This window comes from Oncorhynchus nerka, linkage group LG7 (genome assembly GCF_034236695.1).
Source record: "Oncorhynchus nerka isolate Pitt River linkage group LG7, Oner_Uvic_2.0, whole genome shotgun sequence".
In the NCBI taxonomy this organism is placed as follows: Eukaryota; Metazoa; Chordata; class Actinopteri; order Salmoniformes; family Salmonidae; genus Oncorhynchus; species Oncorhynchus nerka.
Window position 1 is genome coordinate 13750779 of NC_088402.1, and position 26037 is coordinate 13776815.

The following is a 26037-nucleotide window of genomic DNA, read 5'->3' on the forward strand; positions in this document are numbered from 1 at the left end:
AACATAGCAAGGCAGCAACACATGACAACAACATGGTAGCAACACAACATAACAACAACATGATAGCAACACAACATAACAACAACATGGTAGCAAAACAACATAACAACAACATGGTAGCAGCACAACATGGTAGCAACACAACATAACAACAACATGGTAACAAAACAACATAACAACAACATGGTAGCAACACAACATAACAACAACATGGTAGCAACACAACATAACAACAACACGGTAGCAACACAACATAACAACAACATGGTAGCTATACAACATGGTAGCAACACAACATAACAACAACATGGTAGCAACACAACATAACAACAACATGGTAGCTGCACAACATGGTAGCAACACAACATAACAACAACATGGTAGCAACACAACATGGTAACAACAACATGGTAGCTGCACAACATGGTAGCAACACAACATAACAACAACATGGTAGCAACACAACATAACAACAACATGGTAGCAACACAACATAACAACAACATGGTAGCAACACAACATAACAACAACATGGTAGCAACACAACATGACAACAACATGGTTGCAACACAACATGGTAGCAACACAACATAACAACAACACGGTAGCAACACAACATGGTAGCAATACAACATAACAACAACATGGTAGCAACACAACATAACAACAACATGGTAGCTGCACAACATGGTAGCAACACAACATAACAACAACATGGTAGCAACACAACATAACAACAACATGGTAGCAACACAACATAACAACAACAACATGGTAGCACAACAACATGGTAGCAACACAACATGGTAGCAGCACAAACCAACCTTGGAGTTGAATACTGAGTGAAGGCTTTAGATCTATTGTTATGTTCTACTGTGTTTCAACCCTTCTGTGCTTTGGTGATGACGCAATCATGAATATTTAAAATAAATTAGATTAAGCTTTTTGCCACCATAAACGGCAGTAGGCCTATTGTGTTGTTGACCTTTAACACCAAGTTAGAAATAGCACTCATTCTATGTTCCTCACTCAAAACATTCAACTATCAAAATAAACAAAGTCGCAAACTCCATATATAAACTCCCAGTCGTTTGTTGGGTATTGACCAACACCGAAACATTAGTAAATACCCAATAAATTACTGGGAGTTTACAGTGGGACAAAACAGTATTCAGTCAGCCACCAATAGTGCAAGTTCTCCCACTTAAAAATATGAGAGAGGCCTGTAATTTTCATCATAGTTACACTTCAACTATGACAGACAAAATGAGAAAAAAAAAATCCAGAAAATCACATTGTAAAACATAAAACATAAAACATCTAACTCATTGGTGTTCCATGTAGTCATGTGTTTAGTGGGTTCAGCTATAAATAATGGATCTAGCATGTCACAAGCCTGTTTTCTTCTCTTCCATTGAGCCGTCAGACCCTCCTTGTGCTGGCTAAAGGATAACTCTGACTAACTCACCCTCAGACGCAGAAGACTGGTTCATTTGAAACATGTACTGTAGCGTGATTGACCTTAAAACACAGAAACACACTTATATTATGGCATTTAGCAGACGCTTTTATCCAAAGCGACTTACATTTTACGTATGTGTGGTCCTGGGAATCCGACCCACTACCCTGGCGTTACAAGAGCCATGCTCTACCAACTGGGCTACAGAGGACCTTGATGAATTCATCAATGGGCATTACTTTAAAACAACAGAAAAAGCTGCACACTGCTCTTGCCAGTGTCACTTGCTTATTTAAGCTTGATATCTGCTCAATGGGTCTTCACTTTTTCTTTTTTAAGGCAGGCATTCGTTTTAAAGTCAACTAAATCCTCTGCAGTTTGTTATTACCATATTACCATGGTTATTATTTTTATATTTAAAAAATACATTTATTAAAGCTTTTCATCTGCAAAAAACGAGCAAATCCTTTGTTGTTGAGGGGAAGAATATTTGTTAGTATTCCATTGTATTGTGCATGGTGATATCTTAGGAATTATTTTGATACAAGACAGTAAGTTTAGAAGGATGCTCATGGGGTTTCTAAAAATAATATATTTGTAGCAGTGTGTGTCACACACACACACACACACACACACACACACACACACACACACACACACACACACACACACACACACACACACACACACACACACACACACACACACACACACACACACACACACACACACACACACACACACACACACACACACACAGAGAGAGAGAGAGAGAAGGCATCTGGCATATCAGAAGGATGGGAGGAGACCATTGGGATAGGGCCTATGAAGTAGGTTACATAGCCATGGATCTATCCTTGAGAGTGTATCATTCCTTCCTGGAAGACCTGGCTGTCAGATCCTTGGCTAACGAGGTACACAGTCAGTTGCTATGGGACAATCTGTGATCCACGAATCTCATTAACAGAATGCATCAACCTCTAGGTTTTGCCATGGTTCCATTCCAACTGTTTTTAGTTACTATGGTGACTAGTGAAATGATACTGATATGACAGAAGTCTTGTACATATCACCCATATCCCTGTGGGCCCTGGGGTTGGCAATGGCCATGTCAGTAGGCCCAGTTGTGTCTGATCCAAAGAGATGTGTCAGACATGCTCAGCATGGTACAGTCACACTGCCTGCCTGGTTGAGACTCACTCCTAATGCAGACCCACTCAAGGTGAAATGCAACACTTCCCCCCGGTATAGAATAAATAAGGATTTAGAATGGGTTTTATATGCATGGTTTCTACAATATGTTTCAGTCACCTTGACCAGTGATAGACATGTAACTATAATGAGCTGTGTTCTCTGTCTATGCACTGGTTGCCTCTCTGCTCCCCTCCCATCCTCTCCTCACCTTTCCTCCCCTCCTCCTCATCACCCCTCCCCTCCCCTCTTCCTCCTCACCCCTCCCCTCTCCTCTGCTGTCCTCACCCCTCCCCTCTCCTCTGCTGTCCTCACCCCTCCCCTCCCCTCTTCCTCCTCACCCCTCCCCTCTCCTCTGCTGTCCTCACCTCTCCTCATAGCCGTGCAGACGCTGTACCGATCCGCTAATACAGGATTTTTTGTTTTTTAGATTTTTCGCACCCCTATTTCCCACGGCTATGCATCTCCCCTCCTCTTGCCTCCTCTCGCCTCCTCTCCCCTCCTCTTGCCTCCTCTCCCCTCCTCTCGCCTCCTCTCCCCTCCTCTTGCCTCCTCTCGCCTCCTCTTCCCTCATCTCCCCTCATCTCTCCTCCTCTTCTCGCCTCCTCACCTCTCCTCACACTTTCACACAATGCCTTCATCAGTGCTTCTTAGTTCTGAGCAGCAGTCACATGAAGATGTTTCAGATTAACAATACATGAAAGAACACACTGCTCAGGCCGTAGCACGCAGCGACAAGGGATTCCATTTTGGAGATGCTGATTGGCCGGCAGTACGAGGATGCAGGAGGAGTAAATAGTGTTTTAGAGCACCAGAGGTCTTTCTCTCGCCTTCCCAGGGCCTCAGGCTAAGTGAATATGAGAGAGGGAAACCGAGAGAGAGTGTAATGTTTACTGTTCATTTTTATTGTTTATTTCACTTTTGTATATTATCTACTTCACTTGCTTTGGCAATGTTTCCCATGCCAATAAAGCCCCTTGAATTAAATTGAGAGAGAGAGAGAGAGACAGCAGAGCACTGACTGAATAAGCTTTTAATGTGTATCCCAGACAATGGTTGTCAGTTTAAAACCAGGTTTGGCCATCTTCTTTTCCCATGCCAAGCAGCAACTCTTAACTAACAGATGAAATTCTTATCCTGAATTGATTGTAAAGATCCGTGTAGAAGGAAAGATCATGGTTGGAGGAAGAGCATTGGTTATCAGGTCATGGGTCATGGGTCATCATCAGGTCATGGGTAGAGAGAGAGGAGTATCAGGTCATGGGTAGAGAGAGAGGAGTATCAGGTCATGGGTGGAGAGAGAGGAGTATCAGGTCATGGGTGGAGAGAGAGGAGTATCAGGTCATGGGTAGAGAGAGAGGAGTATCAGGTCATGGGTAGAGAGAGAGGAGTATCAGGTCATGGGTAGAGAGAGAGGAGTATCAGGTCATGGGTAGAGAGAGAGGAGTATCAGGTCATGGGTAGAGAGAGAGGAGTATCAGGTCATGGGTAGAGAGAGAGGAGTATCAGGTCATGGGTAGAGAGAGAGGAGTAAGCACTTGGAAGAAGAACTGTATGAGATAAACCGGAGGGGTACTGTGTCAGACAAGAGAAATCTAGCCCAAATGCATTCCCTTTGGACGGTAAGATGAAATGACTCAATATTGCCATCTTTCGGCCTTTGATTTGCCAACGCTCTTTCAATTCTTAAAGCCACAGTATGTAAGAGCTCCAGTCATTTTGGTGAAATTTGTTAGATATTTGATTTGTTTAACACTTTTTTGGTTACTACATGATTCCATATGTGTTATTTCATAGTTTTGATGTCTTCACTATTATTCTACAATGTAGAAAATATTAAAAATAAAGAAAAACCTTTGAATGAGTAGGTGTTCTAAAACTTTTTACCGGTAGTGTATAAACACAAAATAAGTCCTTATTATGCACTTTATCCACCAGTGGAATTCAGGTGGAAAAGTCAACCACAGTCGCACAGTACAACATGTGTTCTTAATATGAACTTCACTGAGACAGACAGTTACTGTAGCTCGTTGTCTCATTAAAACTTAAATGAATGGAAATGTCACACCTCCCGCTCTCGAGCGCCAGGCTGCCCATCATTACGCACAGCTGCCACCATCGTTACACGCATCAGCGCTTCGTTGGACTCACGTGGACTCCTTCACTTTATTTATCCTCTATATCTGTCTGTTCCTCAGTTTGATCTGCATGTCAGCATTATTGTCGTTATGTTTCCCCTGTCCAGACTCTGTTAGTGTTTTGTTTCATGTCTGTTATTTATTAAATATTCACTCCCTGTACTTGCTTCTCTTCTCCCAGCGTCTGTCCTCACAGAAAATAGTTATCCCCACTGTTCTCAGTATTTTATGCTAGAGTGAGTAGTAGGTACACCTAGGTTCAAATACTATTTGAAATTGTTTTAAATAGTTCATCTGTGCTTGAATGAGTTCGCCCAGCTTAATGGACCAATAGAATACTCCCAAAATTGCAGTCTTATTTGAAGGATGTCAAATAGTATTTGAACCCAGGTCTGCTCTGCGTTCATTATCTGATCTTAGAGTAGTGTTTGTTGTTCAGCAGTTAGTCATTTTATGGAACAAAGACAAAACATTAGAACAAAACAACTAAAATATCAACATCAAAAGCTTGGAGGCTGCAAATGTAACCGGTGTGAAATGGCTAGCTAGTTAGCGGGGTGCGCGCTAATAGCGTTTCAATTGGTGATGTCACTCGCTCTGAGACCTTGAAGTTAGTTGTTCCCCTTGCTCTGCAAGGGCCGTGGCTTTTGTGGAGCGATGGGTAACGATGCTTCGAGGGTATCTGTTGTTAATGTGTGCAGAGGGACAGAAGCTATACTGTTACACATATAACATCAAAAGCTTGGAGGCTGCATGTACCCAAATAAACCAAGTCTGGATTAATTATGAAATGTGTGTGATGATTGGTTGGTTTATTTGCTTTTGTGTGCCAAAATGCATATTTAACTTGTTGCCAGAACTATGAGTTGAATTGTTTGCTGCTGAAATCCCAAGAATGTAGGAGAAATGTGTCTGAATATGCTATTCATCTTCAGGGCCAGGGATACACAACCCAGCACATGTTAAGGAAGTGATTTAAGAGTTCGCTGTGAAGGCCAAAGCTAACATACAATGAGAAAAGCATACATTCTCAAAAATGCTGGGTTGTTTGGATGACTCAACTGCTAGGTTGCAGGGATTGGGTCACTTAGTTAGGGTTGTTTTCTATAAAAAGAGCAAGGTTGGGTTGTTGATCCAGAGTTATTGAGTCATGACCCAGTTGGTCCGATTATAAACTTGGAGGCGTGGCTTAGTAGGGGTGTGACTTTCAGGAAGTTATTTTCTGCAACCTGTGAGAGTAAATGTCAGTCCAGTTAATCTGTTCTGTTGTATTATCGTCACATGTTAAGGTTGAACGCAGAAGTGTATGAGTTTCGAAATGTTGAAATAGTTACTACTTTATTACAATATGCAAATAATTGTTATTAATTTTATATTATAATTAAATGTGCAAAAATGCCATGCCCTGACCATAGAGAGCTCTTGTTTCTCTATGGTGTAGTGGGTCAGGGCGTTACTAGGGGGTATTCTAGTTTATAATTTGTATGTTGTGTTCTAGTTTATATTTTCTATGTTGGTGTTTTGTATGATTCCCAATTAGAGGCAGCTGGTAATCCTTGTCTCTAATTGGGGATCATATTTAAGTAGCTATTTTTCCCACCTGTGTTTGTGGGATATTGTTTTGTGTTTGTGCATGTGCACCACGTAGTCACGTTTAGTTGTTTGTTTATTGGTATATTTTTGTTTAGCTGAAGTTTCACTTGGAAATAAATATGTGGAACTCAACATCCGCTGCGCCTTGGTCCCATTCTTACGACAACCGTGACAAAAAAGATTTAAGGAAAATAGAAATTTGTGGTGTAAAAACGTATTATGATGAACAGGAATGACATTTACTCTCAAATAACTATCTGAAAGACACTCTCTGACTCTATGGCCAATCCTATCCGTCATATCTTTAATCTGAGTCTAGAGGAAGGTGTTTATCCTCAAGCCACTACCCAAGAGTGGTAAAGTGGCCTTTATTGGTTCTAACAGTAGACCTATCAGCTTCTTGCCAGCTCTTATCAAACTATTGGAAACAATTGTGTTTGACCAAATACAATGCTATTTCTCTGTAAAAAGAAAAGACAACAGACTTTCAGCATGATGATAGAGAAGGGCACTCAACATGTAACTGCACGGACACAAATGCCTGATCATAATAGAAATTGATAATAAGAAGATTGTGGGAGCTTTACTGTTAGATTTCAGTGCAGCCTTTGATATTATTGACTATAACCTGTTGTTGAGAAAACAATTTATGGTGGATTCAGGCCTACCTATCTAATATAACTGGTTTTCTTTAATGGAAGCTTGTCTAATGTCAACCATTGTCCGTGTAGTGTACCACAGGGCAGCTCTCTAGGCCCTCTACTCTTTCCTATTTTTACCAACAACCTTTTTTTTTTTTCCACCTTTATTTAACCAGGTAGGCTAGTTGAGAACAAGTTCTCATTTGCAACCACGACCTGGCCAAGATAAAGCACAGCAGTGTGAACAGACAACACAGAGTTACACATGGAGTAAACAATTAACAAGTCAATAATACAGTAGAAAAAAGGAGAGACTATATACATTGTGTGCAAAAGGCATGAGGGGGTAGGCGAATAATTACAATTTTGCAGATTAACACTGGAGTGATAAATGATCAGATGGTCATGTACAGGTAGAGATATTGGTGTGCAAAAGAGCATAAAATAAAATAAATAAAAACAGTATGGGGATGAGGTAGGTAAAAATGGGTGGGCTATTTACCGATAGACTATGTACAGCGGCAGCGATCGGTTAGCTGCTCAGATAGCAGATGTTTGAAGTTGGTGAGGGAAATAAAAGTCTCCAACTTCAGCGATTTTTGCAATTCGTTCCAGTCACAGGCAGCAGAGAACTGGAACGAAAGGCGGCCAAATGAGGTGTTGGCTTTATGGATGATCAGTGAGATACACCTGCTGGAGCACGTGTTACGGGTGGGTGTTGCCATCGTGACCAGTGAACTGAGATAAGGCGGAGCTTTACCTAGCATGGACTTGTAGATGACCTGGAGCCAGTGGGTCTGGCGATGAATATGTAGCGAGGGCCAGCCGACTAGAGCATACAGGTCGCAGTGGTGGGTGGAATAAGGTGCTTTAGTGACAAAACGGATGGCACTGTGATAATCTGCATCCAGTTTGCTGAGTAGAGTGTTGGAAGCAATTTTGTAGATGACATCGCCGAAGTCGAGGATCGGTAGGATAGTCAGTTTTACTAGGGTAAGTTTGGCGGCGTGAGTGAAGGAGGCTTTGTTGCGGAATAGAAAGCCGACTCTTGATTTGATTTTCGATTGGAGATGTTTGATATGAGTCTGGAAGGAGAGTTTACAGTCTAGCCAGACACCTAGGTACTTATAGATGTCCACATATTCAAGGTCGGAACCATCCAGGGTGGTGATGCTGGTCAGGCATGCGGGTGCAGGCAGCGAACGGTTGAAAGCATTTGGTTTTACTAGCGTTTAAGAGCAGTTGGAGGCCACGGAAGGAGTGTTGAATGGCATTGAAGCTCGTTTGGAGGTTAGATAGCACAGTGTCCAAGGACGGGCCGGAAGTATATAGAATGGTGTCGTCTGCGTAGAGGTGGATCAGGGAATCGCCCGCAGCAAGAGCAACATCATTGATATATACAGAGAAAAGAGTCGGCCCGAGAATTGAACCCTGTGGCACCCCCATAGAGACTGCCAGAGGACCGGACAGCATGCCCTCCGATTTGACACACTGAACTCTGTCTGCAAAGTAATTGGTGAACCAGGCAAGGCAGTCATCCGAAAAACCGAGGCTACTGAGTCTGCCGATAAGAATATGGTGATTGACAGAGTCGAAAGCCTTGGCAAAGTCGATGAAGACGGCTGCACAGTACTGTCTTTTATCGATGGCGGTTATGATATCGTTTAGTACCTTGAGCGTGGCTGAGGTGCACCCGTGACCGGCTCGAAAACCAGATTGCACAGCGGAGAAGGTACGGCGGGATTCGAGATGGTCAGTGACCTGTTTGTTGACTTGGCTTTCGAAGACCTTAGATAGGCAGGGCAGGATGGATATAGGTCTGTAACAGTTTGGGTCCAGGGTGTCTCCCCCTTTGAAGAGGGGGATGACTGCGGCAGCTTTCCAATCCTTGGGGAGCTCAGACGATATGAAAGAGAGGTTGAACAGGCTGGTAATAGGGGTTGCGACAATGGCGGCGGATAGTTTCAGAAATAGAGGGTCCAGATTGTCAAGCCCAGCTGATTTGTACGGGTCCAGGTTTTGCAGCTCTTTCAGAACATCTGCTATCTGGATTTGGGTAAAGGAGAACCTAGAGAGGCTTGGGCGAGTAGCTGCGGGGGGGCCGGAGCTGTTGGCCGAAGTTGGAGTAGCCAGGCGGAAGGCATGGCCAGCCGTTGAGAAATGCTTGTTGAAGTTTTCGATAATCATGGGTTTATCGGTGGTGACCGTGTTACCTAGCCTCAGTGCAGTGGGCAGCTGGGAGGAGGTGCTCTTGTTCTCCATGGACTTCACAGTGTCCCAGAACTTTTTGGATTTGGAGCTTCAGGATGCAAACTTCTGCCTGAAGAAGCTGGCCTTAGCTTTCCTGACTGACTGCGTGTATTGGTTCCTGACTTCCCTGAACAGTTGCATATTGCGGGGACTATTCGATGCTATTGCAGTCCACCACAGGATGTTTTTGTGCTGGTCGAGGGCAGTCAGGTCTGGAGTGAACCAAGGGCTATATCTGTTCTTAGTTCTGCATTTATTTTTTAAATTTTTTTTTTGTAACAGTATTTTTATTGAAATTTCACAATTTTCACCCATATTAAGAGATACAACAACAGAGACAAAGCACACAGAACAAAAAGAAAAACAGCCCCCACTTACCCATATCTACGTGCATATACATACACATACATACATACCCATACATACACACATATACATATACCCATGCATATACATACACATACATACATACACATACATACACACATATACATATACCCATGCATATACCCACACATATACATACACATACATACATACCCATACATACACACATATACATATACCCATGCATATACACACACATACATACATACCCATACATACACACATATACATATACCCATGCATATACATACACATACATACATACACATACATACACACATATACATATACCCATGCATATACCCACACATATACATACACATACATACATACCCATACATACACACATATACATATACCCATGCATATACCCACACATATGCATACATACACGCACGCACGCACACACATATACATACACATACATACATACACATACATACACACATATACATATACCCATGCATATACCCACACATATGCATACATACACGCACGCACGCACACACATATACATATACCCATGCATATACCCACACATATACATACACATACATACATACCCATACATACACACATATACATATACCCATGCATATACCCACACATATACATACACATACATACATACCCATACATACACACATATACATATACCCATGCATATACCCACACATATGCATACATACACGCACGCACGCACACACATATACACACCCATACATACGTACACCATTTTCCTCTCCCCGCTCTGTGCTTCTCTCACCCCGTCACCATCATTGCGTCCCTCAATACATACATTTTAAACAAACTTACAAACAGAAATTAAACAAAAAAGCTCAGTTTAAACCAAGAGGTTAGGTTCCACACATGGAACATACAGTGTAGTTCTGAAATACATAGATCCCCGCCATTCTAAGAGAATCCTTGCAGCATAATAGCTGATACCTCAGGTTCTAGGTAATTTAGATAAGGTTCCCATACTTTGTAGAACTGGTCTGTTTTAGAATGCAATGTACATGTCAGATATTCCAGAGGCACCCATTCAAATAGTATCTTATGCCAGTCTTTAATAGAAGGAACCTTATCACTAATCCACTGTAAAAGGATGTTTTTCCTCGCTGCGAAGGTAAGGATGTTGTAAAGCCTTCTTTTACAGACAGAAGTAACATGCCTACTAGGGAGACCTAACAGTAAAGAAACTGGGTCCAATTCTAGATCAACCCCTAGGATCTTTTCAATTTCTTGCAGGACACCAGACCAGTATCTTTGTATTTTGGTACATGACCATAAACAATGTGTTAGGTGCCTGTATCAGTTTTGCATTTAAGACACTGAGGGGAAGAGGAAGTGGGGCTAAAAGCATGTCTGCGATTTGGGGATATATGCAATCTGTGTATTATTCTTAATTGGATTGCTCTAGTACGGTTACATATAGATATTGTTTTTGCATATCTCCAAATGTCCTCCCACATCTCTTCGTCAATAGTAACAGACAATTCTTTCTCCCACACTTGTTTCACCCTCTGTGTGTTGACAGCAGAAAAGGACCTTAAAGTATCATAAAACAGACTTACAGACATTTTCCTTTGTGGGAAAAAAAAGCATTCTTTCAATGACAGACATATCAGGGTTACCAATTAAGGTGGTGCTCTCCAGAATATAATGTCTTACTTGTAGGAAGCGGAAAAAGTCCTGCTTTGGGAGTCGATATTTCTCGACCATCTGCTCAAATGACAACAAAATCTTGTCAGCAAATAAGTCGTTTAGCCTGCGTATGCCCTTATTAAGCCATAAGTTAAAGCCAGCATCCAGCAATCCTGGACTGAAATCTGGGTTGTTAAGAATTGGGGTAAGAGCAGAGGTTAGTTTGGACCTTCCCAGGAAGCGTTGAACTGACCTCCATACTTTGAGTGTGTTAAGTGTAACTGGATTATTGCAGTGTTCTTCTACAGACTTGAAACTTCTGAAAAATAAAAGATCCTGTAAGGGGTATTTTGAAAGAGAAGTCTCAATGTCTAACCAAATAGAGGAGTCATCATTTGTGATCCAGTCAGAAATATAACGAAGGTGGGCACACCATTGATAGAACTTGATATTGGGCAGGTCCAAGCCGCCCATAGAACTTGGCAGCTGCAATATTGCCATCTTAAGTCTTGGCTTGCGTTTACTCCATATAAAGGAACTTAGCCATCCATTTACATCCTTTATTACCTTATTGGGGAGTAATACTGGGATCATTTGGATTGGGTAAAGTAGTCTAGGTAAAACGTTCATTTTCAGGAGGGATATTCTACCCAACCAAGAAATGGGGAGAGAGTTCCAGCGCTCCAGATCCTGTCTTATTGTATCAAACAAGGGAACAAAATTGGCTTTGTACATTAGCTGGAATTTAGGAGTTACAAATATACCCAGATACATGAAACCTGAGGGAGACCATTTAAAAGGGAAGGGGGGAGAAGTATTAGGTACAGAGTGTAGGCTACCAAGTGGCATAGCCTCTGACTTAGTTAGGTTAATCTTGTAGCCTGAGAATTCACTGAATAATTCAATTATATTAATAAGAGATGTAATTGAAGTCTCGGGACTAGAGATGAATATCAGGACATCATCAGCATACAAGCTTATTTTATGGTGAACATCACCAATGAGCAGCCCCTGTATAGCAGGCGTTACCCTGATGGCCTCGGCCAGTGGTTCCATAACGAGTGCAAAGAGGAGGGGGGATAAAGGACAGCCCTGTCTGGTACCTCTGTGTATAGAGAAGCTATTTGACCGTAGCCCATTAGTTAGGACAGCAGCCTGAGGATCATCATACAAAACTTTCACCCATTTTATAAAGTTGTCCCCCAGACCAAATTTATTTAGAGCAAATAATAGGTAAGACCACTCCACACGATCAAATGCTTTCTCAGCATCTAGGGAGAGCACAAGACCATCTACAGCACTTTGTTGGTAGGCTTGAATTACATTAAGAAGCCGCCTGACGTTGTTGCATGACTTACGGCCCCTAATGAAGCCAGTTTGGTCTCCTTTCACAATTAGTGGCAATGAGTCCTCTAATCTTGTGGCTAGAATTTTAGAAAGCAATTTTCTATCCACATTCAGAAGGGAAATTGGTCTGTACGAGGAACAAGACTCTGGACATTTTCCCTTTTTGAGAATAAGTGAAATGTTGGCTTCTCTCAGCATTTGAGGGAGTTGGTCATTTGAAAATGTTAAACATCTCACGCAATGGCTCAAGGATCAGGCCATGGAACTCTTTATAGAACTCACTACAAAACCCGTCTGGTCCTGGGGCCTTACCATTTTGCAGACTCTTAATTGCGAACATTATCTCTTCCTTGGTAATAGGGGCATTAAGGAGGGACCTCTGTTCTTCGGAGATAGTAGGGAGCTCAATCTTACCAAAGAAGTTCTCCATTAATTTGGGTGCATCCTTTGGCAGTTCTGAGGCATAAAGGTTTGTATAAAATTTCTTAAATGAGTCACTTATCAATTTATTTTCATATAAATGATTACCATCAGAATCAGTAATAGTAGCAATTGACTGAGAGTCAGCCCTCTTTTTAGCTAGGTATGCCAAGTACTTTCCTGGCTTATCGCTATGTTCATATAGCTTTTGCCTGACAAATCTCATTTTCTTTTCAGCGTCCTGTGTTAGGAGAGAGTCTAGCGTTGATCTAATGACTGATATTTCCTTTAATAGGGCAGGAGTGGGCGTTTTAATGTAGTCCTTCTCTTTAGTTCCTAATTCACCCTCTAACATTTTTTGCTTTTCCCGCTTTTTCCGTCTCTTAGTAGCTGTGTATGACATAATCAGACCCCTGGCATACGCTTTACAGGTCTCCCAAAGGAGCGAGGAGTTATCTGTTGATTGAGAGTTAATAGAGAAAAATGCTTTAAACTCTGTTATAAAGTATGATGTGAATGTATGGTCTTTAAGAATGGTTGTGTTCAACCTCCAATGTCTTGACCGATTGAATGCCCCGTTGAGTTTTATGTCCAGGATCACCTCAGCATGATCAGATATGACTATGCTTCCTATCCTAGCAGATAAAACAGACTGCAAAGACGTCTTGGGCATAAAAAAATAATCTATTCTAGTCTGACATCCATGAGGTGCAGAGAAAAAAGTGAACTCTCTGTTGGAGGGATGGAAAGCTCTCCAGACATCCGCATACCCCAGATCATCACAAATAGCTTTAAGTGACTTAGCTTGAGGAGAGAGTGAAGCTATACCACTGGGAAACTTATCAATAAGGGGGTTCAACAAGCAGTTAAAATCTCCTCCAACCACTTCAGTGTCTGAGTTTAATTCTGAAAAGTCTAGAAATGCCTTAGTGAGGAAATCAGGGGGGTGAGCAGGGGGGAAGTAAATGTTCATCATGGAAATGTTCTGCCCTTGTAAAGTACCATTAATTATAACAAAGCGACCAAATTTATCTTTCACACAATTCAAGACCTTAAGTGGTAAGTTCTTTTTCACCAGAATTGCTACACCTCTACTTCTGGATGTAAATGATGAGAAAAACACTTGACCAAACCCTCCTTGTTGTAATTTCAGGTGCTCCTTATCATCCAAATGGGTTTCTTGCAACAGGGCGATATCAATATTTTCTTTTTTCAAAAAAGACAATACTTTCTTCCTCTTAATGGGGTTATGGCTCCCTCTAATGTTCCACGTACATACACGCAGTCTGTTATCTGCCATTGTATCTTGACCATTCAATATTCAGACTGGATCTTACTGTAAAAGTGGGGTGGTACCTTTTTCCATGTGTTGAACTCTCCTCTATCTCACTGAGCATAAACAAAAAATATGAACCCTGAACTCGAACTATACTAAACCCAAAAATTAAACATGTAAAATTCCAAAAGGGGGTTTTCCCACTAGCTAACATGCAGGGGATTTCAACTCTCCAATGTAGACTCTTAAGTCCGCATTGCCGCTCAATAGCCTCATCCTTTATATATATGGAAAAGAAAATCAATAGAAGAAGATTGAGGCTCTTCCACCTAAAACCAAGCCTGGGCACCAATATGGATTCACACATATCTCAGCCTGAGCTATAGCGGCTATTAATTTAGCAAGAAAAATAATAAAGTTACGAATATTACTGAGCCGGAGTACGTGGGGACTCACACCACTGTTTCGTGATCAGATTCAACCAAAAATAAGCAAAGTTATTCAATGCTGTGGAGGTGCAGCAATTAAAGTTATTATTTACCCGAGAGAGTCAATAAACGCAGCAGCCTCTTCAGGTGTGTAGAGCTTTTTAGGTGATCCGTTGACCGTAATCTTCAATGTGGCCGGGTACAACAGTGCGTAGTCCATCTTCATTCTCCTGAGTCGAGCCTTCGCCTCATCAAACGCTTTGCGTCTTCGTACAACCGCTGTGGAATAATCATTGAAGAATGAGACCTTTGGACCTTTATGTTGACTACCATCAGAGCCGATGTTTCTAGCCGCATCCATGACGCGCTGCTTGTCGGTGAAGTTGTGGAACTTTATAACCACCGGCGGCCGTGGGCGTTGATTGGGGCCCGGTATCGGTGCTTGAGAGCGATGGGCTCTGTCCAGCTTCACACGACCAGCCTTAGTGTCCATTTGTAGGTAGCCAGGGATCCATTCCTCAAAGAATTTTACTGAACGTGTCCCTTCAGAATTTTCCGGGAGTCCCACAACACGAATATTGCATCTGCGTCCTCGATTATCCAAGTCCTCAATGTGCTCCGCCATTTCGCGCACCTGTTTCTCAAGTGCTTTTATCTTAGCGTCCATAGATGTAGTTGAAGTTTCCACTGCAGCAATTCTTCCTTCCGCCTCAACAACACGTTTCACAACGCTCTGTATTTCAGCTGAATGGCCTGCTATTGCTTCCAAGACCGTTCTTAACTTAGCATCGATCACTTTAGTAATGTTATCAGTCATCTTTTGAATCATCAGGTCCATTGTGCCCGGGTCCGCAATGGTGTTAGCTTCGCTAACGTTAGCTAGCTCCTCATGCACATCCACAGGGGTGGTGGTTTTGGTCGACTTCTTAGTATTTCTATTGGGCATGTTGTCGGAGATTTTTGCGAAATAGTCGTCAAGACTCATTATATGGTAACTTATTTAGCCAATTCTACCACTTTTTCAAGATAGGAGATTAATGTAAGAATATAAATTTACGAATGCCACGAGAGCTCGCTGAAACACCGTGTTCTCTCTACGGCGCCATTTTGTCTATCTGCATTTATTTTTTGAACGGAGCATGCTTATCTAAAATGGTGAGGAAGTTACTTTTAAAGAATGACCAGGCATCCTCAACTGACGGGATGAGGTCAATGTCCTTCCAGGATACCCGGGCCAGGTCGATTAGAAAGGCCTGCTCGCAGAAGTGTTTTAGGGAGCGTTTGACAGTGATGAGGGACTGCCGGGGTGTTAAGCATATCCCAGTTTAGGTCACCTAACAGAACAAACTCTGAAGCTAGATGGGGGGCGATCAATTCACAAATGGTGTCCAGGGCACAGCTGGGAGCTGAGGGGTGTCGGTAGCAGGCGGCAACAGTGAGAGACTTATTTCTGGAGAGAGTAATTTTTAAAATTAGTAGTTCGAACTGTTTGGCTATGGACCTGCCACTGGCATTAAACAAATCATGTTTGTCCATGTATGCTGATGATTCAACCATATACGCATCAGCAACCACAAGAAATGAAGTCACTGAAACCCTTAACAAAGTTTCAGTCTGTTTTGGATTGGGTGTAATAAACTGTAATAAACTGGTCCTGAACATCTCTAAAACTAAGAGCATTGTATTTGGTACAAACCATTCCCTAATTTCTAGACCTGAGCTGAATCTGGTAATGAATGGTGTGTCTGTTGAACAAGTTGAGGAGATTGTAAACTGTCATGGTCAAAACATATAGAGCCAATGGTTGGAAAGATGGGAGCCGGTCCGTAATAAAGAGACGCTCTGCTTTTTTGACACCACACTCCACAAATCCTGCAGGCTCTAGTTTTGTCTTATCCTGATTATTGTCCAATCATGTGGTCAAGTGCTGCAAAGAAAGACCTAGTTAAGCTGTAGCTGGCCCAGAACAGAGCGGCACATCTTGCTCTTCATTGTCATCTATAAACACTATATTAACAACATGCCTGCCAGTCTCCTTTGGCTAAGAGTTGAGGAGAGACTGACTGCATCACTTCTTCTTAAAAAAAAAAAACATGAATGTGTTGAAAATGCCAAATTCTTTGCATAGTCAACTTACACACAGCTCTGACACACACACATACCCCACCAGACATGCCACCAGGTTTCTTTTTCTCACACAGTCCCCGAGTCTAGAACAAATTCAAGAAAGCGTACAGTATTACACAGACACATTATTGCATGGGACTCCGTTCCATCTCATATTGCTCAAATGAACAGCAAACCTGGTTTCAAAAGACAGATAAAGCAACAGCTCACTGCACAACGCCTTTCCCTTATTTGAGATAGATAAACAGCTCACTGCACAACGCCTCTCCCTTATTTGAGATAGATAAACAGCTCACTGCACAACGCCTCTCCCTTATTTGAGATAGATATTGAATGTGTGTATGTATTGATTCAGCGCATTCTGAAAGTATTCAGACCCCTTGACTTTTTCCACATTTTGTTACGTTAAAGCCTTAATCTAAAATCGATTTTAAAAAGTCCTCATGAATCTACATACAATACCCAATAATGACAAAGCAAAAACAGATATGTAGATTTTTTTGCAAATGTATTAAAAATTAAAAACAGATACCTTATTTACATAAGTATTCAGACCCTTTGCTATGAGACTCAAAATGGAGCCCTGGTGCATCCTGTTTCCATTGATCATCCCTGAGATGTTTCTACAACTTGGAGTCCACCTGTGGTAAATTCAATTGATTGGACATGATTTTGGAAAGTCACACACCTGTCTATGTAAGGTCCCACAGTTGACAGTGGCTGTCAGAGCAAAAACCAAGCCATGAGGTCGAAGGAATTGTCTGTAGCGCTCCGAGACAGGATTGTGTTGAGGCACAGATCTGGGAAAGGGTACCAAAACATTTCTGCAGCATGGAAGAAGTTTGAAACCACCAAGACTCTTCCTAGAGCTGGACACCTGGCCAAACTGAGCAATCGGGGGGGATGTGGTCAAGAACACGATCATCACTCTAACAGAGCTCCAGAGCTCCTTTGTGGAGATGGGAGAACCTTCCAGAAGAACAACCATCTCTGCAGCACTCAACCAATCAGGCCTTTATGGTAGAGTGGCCAGACGGAAGCCACTTCTCAGTAAAAGGCACATGACAGCCTGCTGGGAGTTTGCCTAAAGGCACCTAAAGACCATGAAAAACAAGATTCTGTGGCCTGATGAAACCAAGATTGAACTCTTTGACCTGAATGCCAAGCGTCACGTCTGGAGGAAACCAGGCACCACTCATCACCTTGCTAATACCAACCCTATGGTGAAGCATGGTTGTGGCAGCATCATGCTGTGGGAATGTTTTTCAGCGTCAGGGACTGGGAGACTAGTCAAGATCGAGGGAAAGATGAACAGAGCAAAGTACATAGAGATGTTTGATGAAAACCTGCTCCAGAATGCTCAGGACCCCAGACTGGGAAGAAGGTTTGTCTTATAACAGGACAACAACCCTAAGCACACAGCCAAGACAATGCAGGAGTGGCTTCGGGACACGTCTCTGAATGTTCTTGAGTGGCCCAGCCAGAGCGCGGACTTAAACCCGATCTAACATCTCTGGAGAGACCTGAAAATAGCTGTGCAGCAACGTTCCCCATCCAACCTGACAGAGCTTGAGATCTACAGAGAATAACGGGAGAAACTCCCCAAATACAGGTGTGTCAAGCTTGTAGCTTCATACCCAAGAAGATTCAAGGCTGTAATCTCTGCCAAAGGTGCTTGAACAATAAGGCTGTGGAAAAAGTGAAGGGGTCTGAATACTTTCAGAATGCACTGTATGTAGGCTATGTGTACCGTTTTTAAATGTATGGAGTTCTGTTCTTGTCTATTAATGTTCTGTATTGTTTTGTGTGGATCGCAGGAATAATAGCTTATGCTTTCGCAACAGCTAATGGGAATCCTAATAAAATACCAAATACCAATCATAACATATGTAGGCCAAGGGTAAGTAACTAGATTCAGCCGCAGGACGATTTTTGTAGGAACGGGGACACACAATTATAATAATTTGTACACAGCAATTGGACCACAACTAAGCCCAAAAAGAGTTTGTATTTTAAAACAATTATCATTTTATACCTTGATTACATTGAGAAACAGTCACATACGTTTTTATTGGATTTTTTACATTTAAAAACTTTGGAGGGGAGAAAATAAATCACTCGCGGGCCGGTTTTAGCCACCTGTCCACCCCTGCTGTAGGCTACGGGCTGTAGCCAACTCTGTTAGCGCTAACATTCTCGCATTCACAAAAATCTTTCACAGAACACTGACCACCAGGTGATTTGAGGAGAGTTGTGCTGCGTGGTCACAAGCACGCAAGCATGCACGTACGCACTCACTCACTCACTCACTCACTCACTCACTCACTCACTCACTCACTCACTCACTCACTCACTCACTCACTCACTCACTCACTCACACACATGAATGACTCTCGAGAGTGCACTAGTAAAAGCCTTCCTGCTCATCTCTCTCTCTGACTGGCTGTAACATGTCAATCATTTCATCTAGAAGCTCTCTGCAATAAAACCCTCTCCCTCATGTTAGGACCAAAATAAAGAGACCCCCCCCCCACACACACACACAAACATACAGGCTCACACACACCCTTCAAAGATCCCAGCCAGCCGTTAACAAACCAGCCTAGTCATTTTAGCACCTTTCAATTCCTATTAAGATGTTGCAGTTGCAGGTCCTGCCAGTTGCACGGCCTGCCAGTTGCACGGCCTGCCATTCAGAAAATTCAGGGAGATTCTCACATATGCAGTGACAGACAGTCCAATATGGACTACAATGCCCATAATGCTACACCCACCAGTGTAGCAATTAACCTCTGACCCCTAGTTCAGGTACCCATGACGACCCCATAGCCATCCAGACTCTCTCATACACTCACTAGAACCTCAGCAGCCAGTTAGCTAGTTTAACCTCGGCCACCACTATCTACCTTCTATCAATGGCATGGCCTTATAGACTGAGTGTACAAAACATGAAATAACATGTCTTAGACTGACCAGCTATGACAGGAGGTACTATGTGCTGCACATGTGAGAAATACATCTGCAAAGTCCATGCACACACACTTGCATACTGTCCTGCATACTATCCTGCTAATTAGATTTGATTGATTTATGTTCCTCACATTTTCATTTTGTATCTATTATCTTATTTTATTCTTATTTATTGTAGTTGTTTATACACCTTATGGTTGGGGGCAATGGTTCAATAAATGGGAGAAGACTAGTATTTTGTAGTTGAATTCCTGATTGTACAATATATAAGAATATATCACTATGTTTCCCAAAAAAGTTCAAGACTGTTATTGTTTCCCTTCAATAGAATGCATTCAAAACTACTTTCTGCACATTTCTGCTACTTTATTAGGCTATACATGTGCTATCTCTTGCAACAACAAAAAACTGTTTACACCTATGCAGTACCTTTAGCAATACTAATAATAATAATAACCCTCTGCGTTTGCAATTATGCCAGGTGTGTTGTAATACATAGTGGTGTCTGCTGGTTAAATGCAGTCTTTCTGCACTGTGAAGAGGGAAAACCCAGGTATTCACTCAACTTTGTGATGAATGACAGGTTCTTTCTTCATGCAAAACGGATTTGGGGTTTAAAATTCAATTAAGCTGCTTTATTTTAGGGGTTTAGTGTAGGCGGGTAATTGTTTTACCCTTAGGACAAGGGGAGTATACCGAATGTTATGACGACACAAGGGTTAACCTTTATTTAACTAGGCAAGTCAGTTAAGAATAATGTAAGACATGATAAAGTCCAACATACCTGTACAAACTCACCATAATGTAAGACATGATACAGTCCCATTACATCCACAGTGCAGATTTATGGCAGTCATTGCCGGTATAGGCAGGTAGAGAGGATAAATACCCAGTACCCATTCAGACAGGACTATAAATACCCAGTACCCATTCAGACAGGACTATAAATACCCAGTACCCATTCAGACGGGACTATAAATACCCAGTACCCATTCAGACGGGACTATAAATACCCAGTACCCATTCAGACGGGACTATAAATACCCAGTACCCATTCAGACAGGACTATAAATACCCAGTACCCATTCAGACGGGACTATAAATACACAGTACCCATTCAGACGGGACTATAAATACCCAGTACCCATTCAGACGGGACTATAAATACCCAGTACCCATTCAGACGGGACTATAAATACCCAGTACCCATTCAGACAGGACTATAAATACCCAGTACCCATTCAGACGGGACTATAAATACACAGTACCCATTCAGACGGGACTATAAATACCCAGTACCCATTCAGACAGGACTATAAATACCCAGTACCCATTCAGACAGGACTATAAATACCCAGTACCCATTCAGACAGGACTATAAATACCCAGTACCCATTCAGACAGGACGATAAATACCCAGTACCCATTCAGACAGGACTATAAATACCCAGTACCCATTCAGACAGGACTATAAATACCCAGTACCCATTCAGACAGGACTATAAATACCCAGTACCCATTCAGACAGGACTATAAATACCCAGTACCCATTCAGACAGGACTATAAATACCCAGTACCCATTCAAACGGGACTATAAATACCCAGTACCCATTCAGACAGGGCTATAAATACCCAGTACCCATTCAGACAGGGCTATAAATACCCAGTACCCATTCAGACAGGACTATAAATACCCAGTACCCATTCAGACAGGACTATAAATACCCAGTACCCATTCAGACAGGGCTATAAATACCCAGTACCCATTCAGGCAGGACTATAAATACCCAGTACCCATTCAGATAGGAATAGATGTAGAGATGAGAGGCATAACATTTGACTTATTTTTCCTTTTCTGGCGAAGACCTTGTTCGTACAATTGATCAATCTATCTAATTGTATTTTTTAGCCCTTTTAATGACAACGTGACAAAGAGTTTTACACCGAATGCCCTTTTAATCATTCAGAAAAATCAGACAGTCATAAAATGGTGGAAAATAAATACAATACTATAGATGGAATGGAAATGAATACATGGAATAGACAACTGTGTTTGTTTTACTGAATGAAACCCCTCCACTTTCTGCCCATACATCCCAGGTCTTTGTTCCTGTTCTCAGCTCGGCGTGTTTAAAGAGGAACAACGTGTGGCAGCAGGGGAACCATCATGTGTTCTCTCATCATCATCATCCATCATGGAGCTGTAGCCTTGTGTTGTGTAGCAGGACGCCACCCTGCTTTTCTACACACGCACTCCCGCATACATGCATGCAGGCATACACACACTCACACACTCGTATGCATTAACACCATGTAGACACACACACACACATGCAGTCATACATTCCACAATATTTTCAACAATGTGCTGACATGGACACACACACAAAGTTCAGTACACACACACACACACACACACACATTACACAAGCATTCCGGCCAGCCAGTGATGTCGTGAGATTCTTCTCTCTCCACGTGCAGCAGCCTATATCCCTGACAGCTACATCCAGCCTGCCATGGAATCAGCTGCACTGCCACTGGGGTCATTCATCACACTCCTCTTTGTCCTCCAACACTCCCTCTCTCTTCCACCCCTCTATCTCTATCCCACACTCCCCTCTCTCTCTCCCACACTCCCAGTCTCTCTCTCCCACACTCCCCTCTCTCTCTCCCACCCCTCTACGTCTCTGTTTCTCTCCCACAAACTCTCTCTCCCACCCACCCCCTCTCTCTCTCTCTCCCACCCCCTCTCTCCCACCCACCCCCCATCTCTCTCTCTCCCACCCCCCTCTCTCCCACCCACCCCCTCTCTCTCTCTCTCCCACCCACCCCCTCTCTCCCACCCACCCCCCTCTCTCTCTCCCACCCCCTCTCTCCCACCCACCCCCTCTCTCTCTCTCTCCCACACTCCCCCTCTCTCCCACCCACCCACCCCCTTTTCCTCTCCGTCTCTCTCTCTCCCACACTCCCCCCTCTCTCCCCCTCCTCCCACCTCTCTCTCTCTCTCCCCCCTCTCTCTCTAGCCCCCTCTCTCTGTCTCTCTCTCTACCCCCCTCTCTCCCCCTCATCCCATCCCTCTCTCTCTCTACCCCCCTCTCTCTCTAGCCCCCTCTCTCTGTCTCTCTCTCTACCCCCCTCTCTCTAGCCCCCTCCTCTCTCTGTCTCCTTTCCAACTTCTATTACTGCCCCTCCATGTCTTTCTGTCTTTCGGTCTGTCTCTTGGCCATGTGGAGTCGCACCATGCTTGTCCTTGTCTCCCAGTGCCAATTCATAATTCAGAGTGCACCACTCCTTCACGATGCCAATGTCCACCACTCCTTCACGATGCCAACATCCACCGCTCCCTCACGACGCCAGAGTTCTCTGCTCCCTCACGATGCCAACATCCACCGCTCCCTCACGATGCCAACATCCACCACTCCCTCACGATGCCAGTTCTCTGCTCCCTCACGATGCCAACATCCACCGCTCCCTCACGATGCCAACATCCACCGCTCCCTCACGATGCCCGAGATCTCTGCTCCCTCACGATGCCAACATCCACCGCTCCCTCACGATGCCCGAGATCTCTGCTCCCTCACGATGCCAACATCCACCACTCCCTCACGATGCCAGAGTTCTCTGCTCCCTCACGATGCCAGAGATCTCTGCTCCATAACGATGCCAACGTCCACCACTCCCTCACGATGCCAATGTCCACCACTCCTTCACGATGCCAAGATCCACCGCTCCCTCACGATGCCAACATCCACCGCTCCCTCACGACGCCAGAGTTCTCTGCTCCCTCACGATGCCAACATCCACCGCTCCCTCACGATGCCAACATCCACCACTCCCTCACGACGCCAGAGTTCTCTGCTCCCTCACGATGACAACATCCACCGCTCCCTCACGATGCCCGAGATCTCTGCTCCCTCACGATGCCAACATCCACCACTCCCTCACGATGCCAGAGTTCTCTGCTCCCTCACGATGCCAACATCCACCGCTCCCTCACGATGCCCGAGATCTCTGCTCCCTCACGATGCCAACATCCACCGCTCCCTCACGATGCCCGAGATCTCTGCTCCCTCACGATGCCAACATCCACCACTCCCTCACGATGCCAGAGATCTCTGCTCCATAACGATGCCAACGTCCACCGCTCCCTCACGATGCCAATGTCCACCACTCCTTCACGATTTCAACATCCACCGCTCCCTCACGATGCCAACATCCACCGCTCCCTCACGACGCCAGAGTTCTCTGCTCCCTCACGATGCCAACATCCACCGCTCCCTCACGATGCCAACATCCACCACTCCCTCACGACGCCAGAGTTCTCTGCTCCCTCACGATGCCAACATCCACCGCTCCCTCACGATGCCAACATCCACCACTCCCTCACGATGCCAGAGTTCTCTGCTCCCTCACGATGCCAGAGTTCTCCGCTCCCTCACGACGCCAACGTCCACCGCTCCCTCACGACGCCAGAGATCTCTGCTCCCTGATAGACAAATACACCGAGAGACAAATACACCGATAGACAAATACACCGATAGACAAATACAAATACACTGACAGACAAATACAAATACACTGACAGACAAATACAAATGTGTGTGCAATCGTGCGTGTGTATGTGCAAGCGTGCGTGTGTGTGTGTGCAAGCGTGTGTGTGTGTGTGTGTGTGTGTGTGTGTGCACGTTCAAGTCTGTGATCCACCCCACCTGAGGGTTTCCAGCAGGAATCCTCCCATCATTGTAATGGTCAGTAAAACTTCTCTTTATGACAGGCCTCAGCTCCCATCACAGGCCAAGGTCATACAGCTCCCATCACAGGCCAAGGTCATACAGCTCCCATCACAGGCCAAGGTCATAATCACAGGCCAAGGTCATACAGCTCCCATCACAGGCCAAGGTCATAATCACAGGCCAAGGTCATACAGCTCCCATCACAGGCCAAGGTCATAATCACAGGCCAAGGTCATACAGCTCCCATCACAGGCCAAGGTCATAATCACAGGCCAAGGTCATACAGCTCCCATCACAGGCCAAGGTCATACAGCTCCCATCACTCACCAGGACTCATGCCCAGAGAAAGGTGCGTTGACCCGGGCAGGGAGTGTAGGCCTAGAGGCTTGGAGGTCCAAAGTTCCAGGGAGTAAGCTATACTCTCAGGCCCAGAGAGAGGGTTAGTAGATATACTGTACCATCTCCTACTGCAGTAGACAGGGTTAGTAGATATCCTCATAGTCCGCCCCATCCCGCATGCGGTATCATTACTACAGCCTCAAGCTCATTACCATAACGCAACGTTAGCGATTTCTAAAAATCGCAAATGAAATGAAATAAATATGCCTGTTCTCAAGCTTATCCTTTTCTTAACAATCCTGTCGTCTCAGATTTTCAAAATATGCTTTAGAACCAGAGAAAATCACTAATTTGTGTAAGAGTGGTGATAGCTAGCTTAGTATTAGCGTTAGCATTTAGCACGCAACATATTCACAAAAACCAGCCAAGGAATCAAATAAAATAATTTACCTTTGAAGAACTTCAGATGTTTCAATGAGGAGACTCTCAGTTACATAGCAGATGTCCAGTTTTTCCTGAAAGATTCTTGTGTAGGACACATCGTTCCCTTTTGTTACTATGCATTTGGCTACCGAAACTAACCGAAAATTCAGTCACCTACATGTCGAACTTTTTTCCGAATTAACTCCATAATATCGACTGAAACATGGAAAACGTTGTTTGAATCAATCCTGAAGGTGGTTTGTCATATTTCTCTCCATTGAAAGCACCTTGTACCCTGCTTTGTTCTGAGATTTGAATGGAAAAATAATGGGACTTGATTTTTGCGCACCGAATGCCACGCAGACACCAAGAGGGACACTTGGCAATTGTAGTCTCTTATGGTCAATCTTCCAATGATATGCCTACAAATACGTCACAATGCTGCAGAGACCTTGGGGAAACAAGAGAAAGAGTCCGTTCATTCCTGTCGCATTCACAGCCATATAAGGCGATCATGGAAAACGTAGCCTCAGAAATCCTGTGCATTTCCTGGTCGGTCATACATCTTGGTTTTGCCCGAAGCATTTGTTCTAAGGGACTCACAGTGAAAATCTTTGCATTTCTGGAAACGTAAGACTGTCTTCTTTCCAAAACTATCAATTCCAAG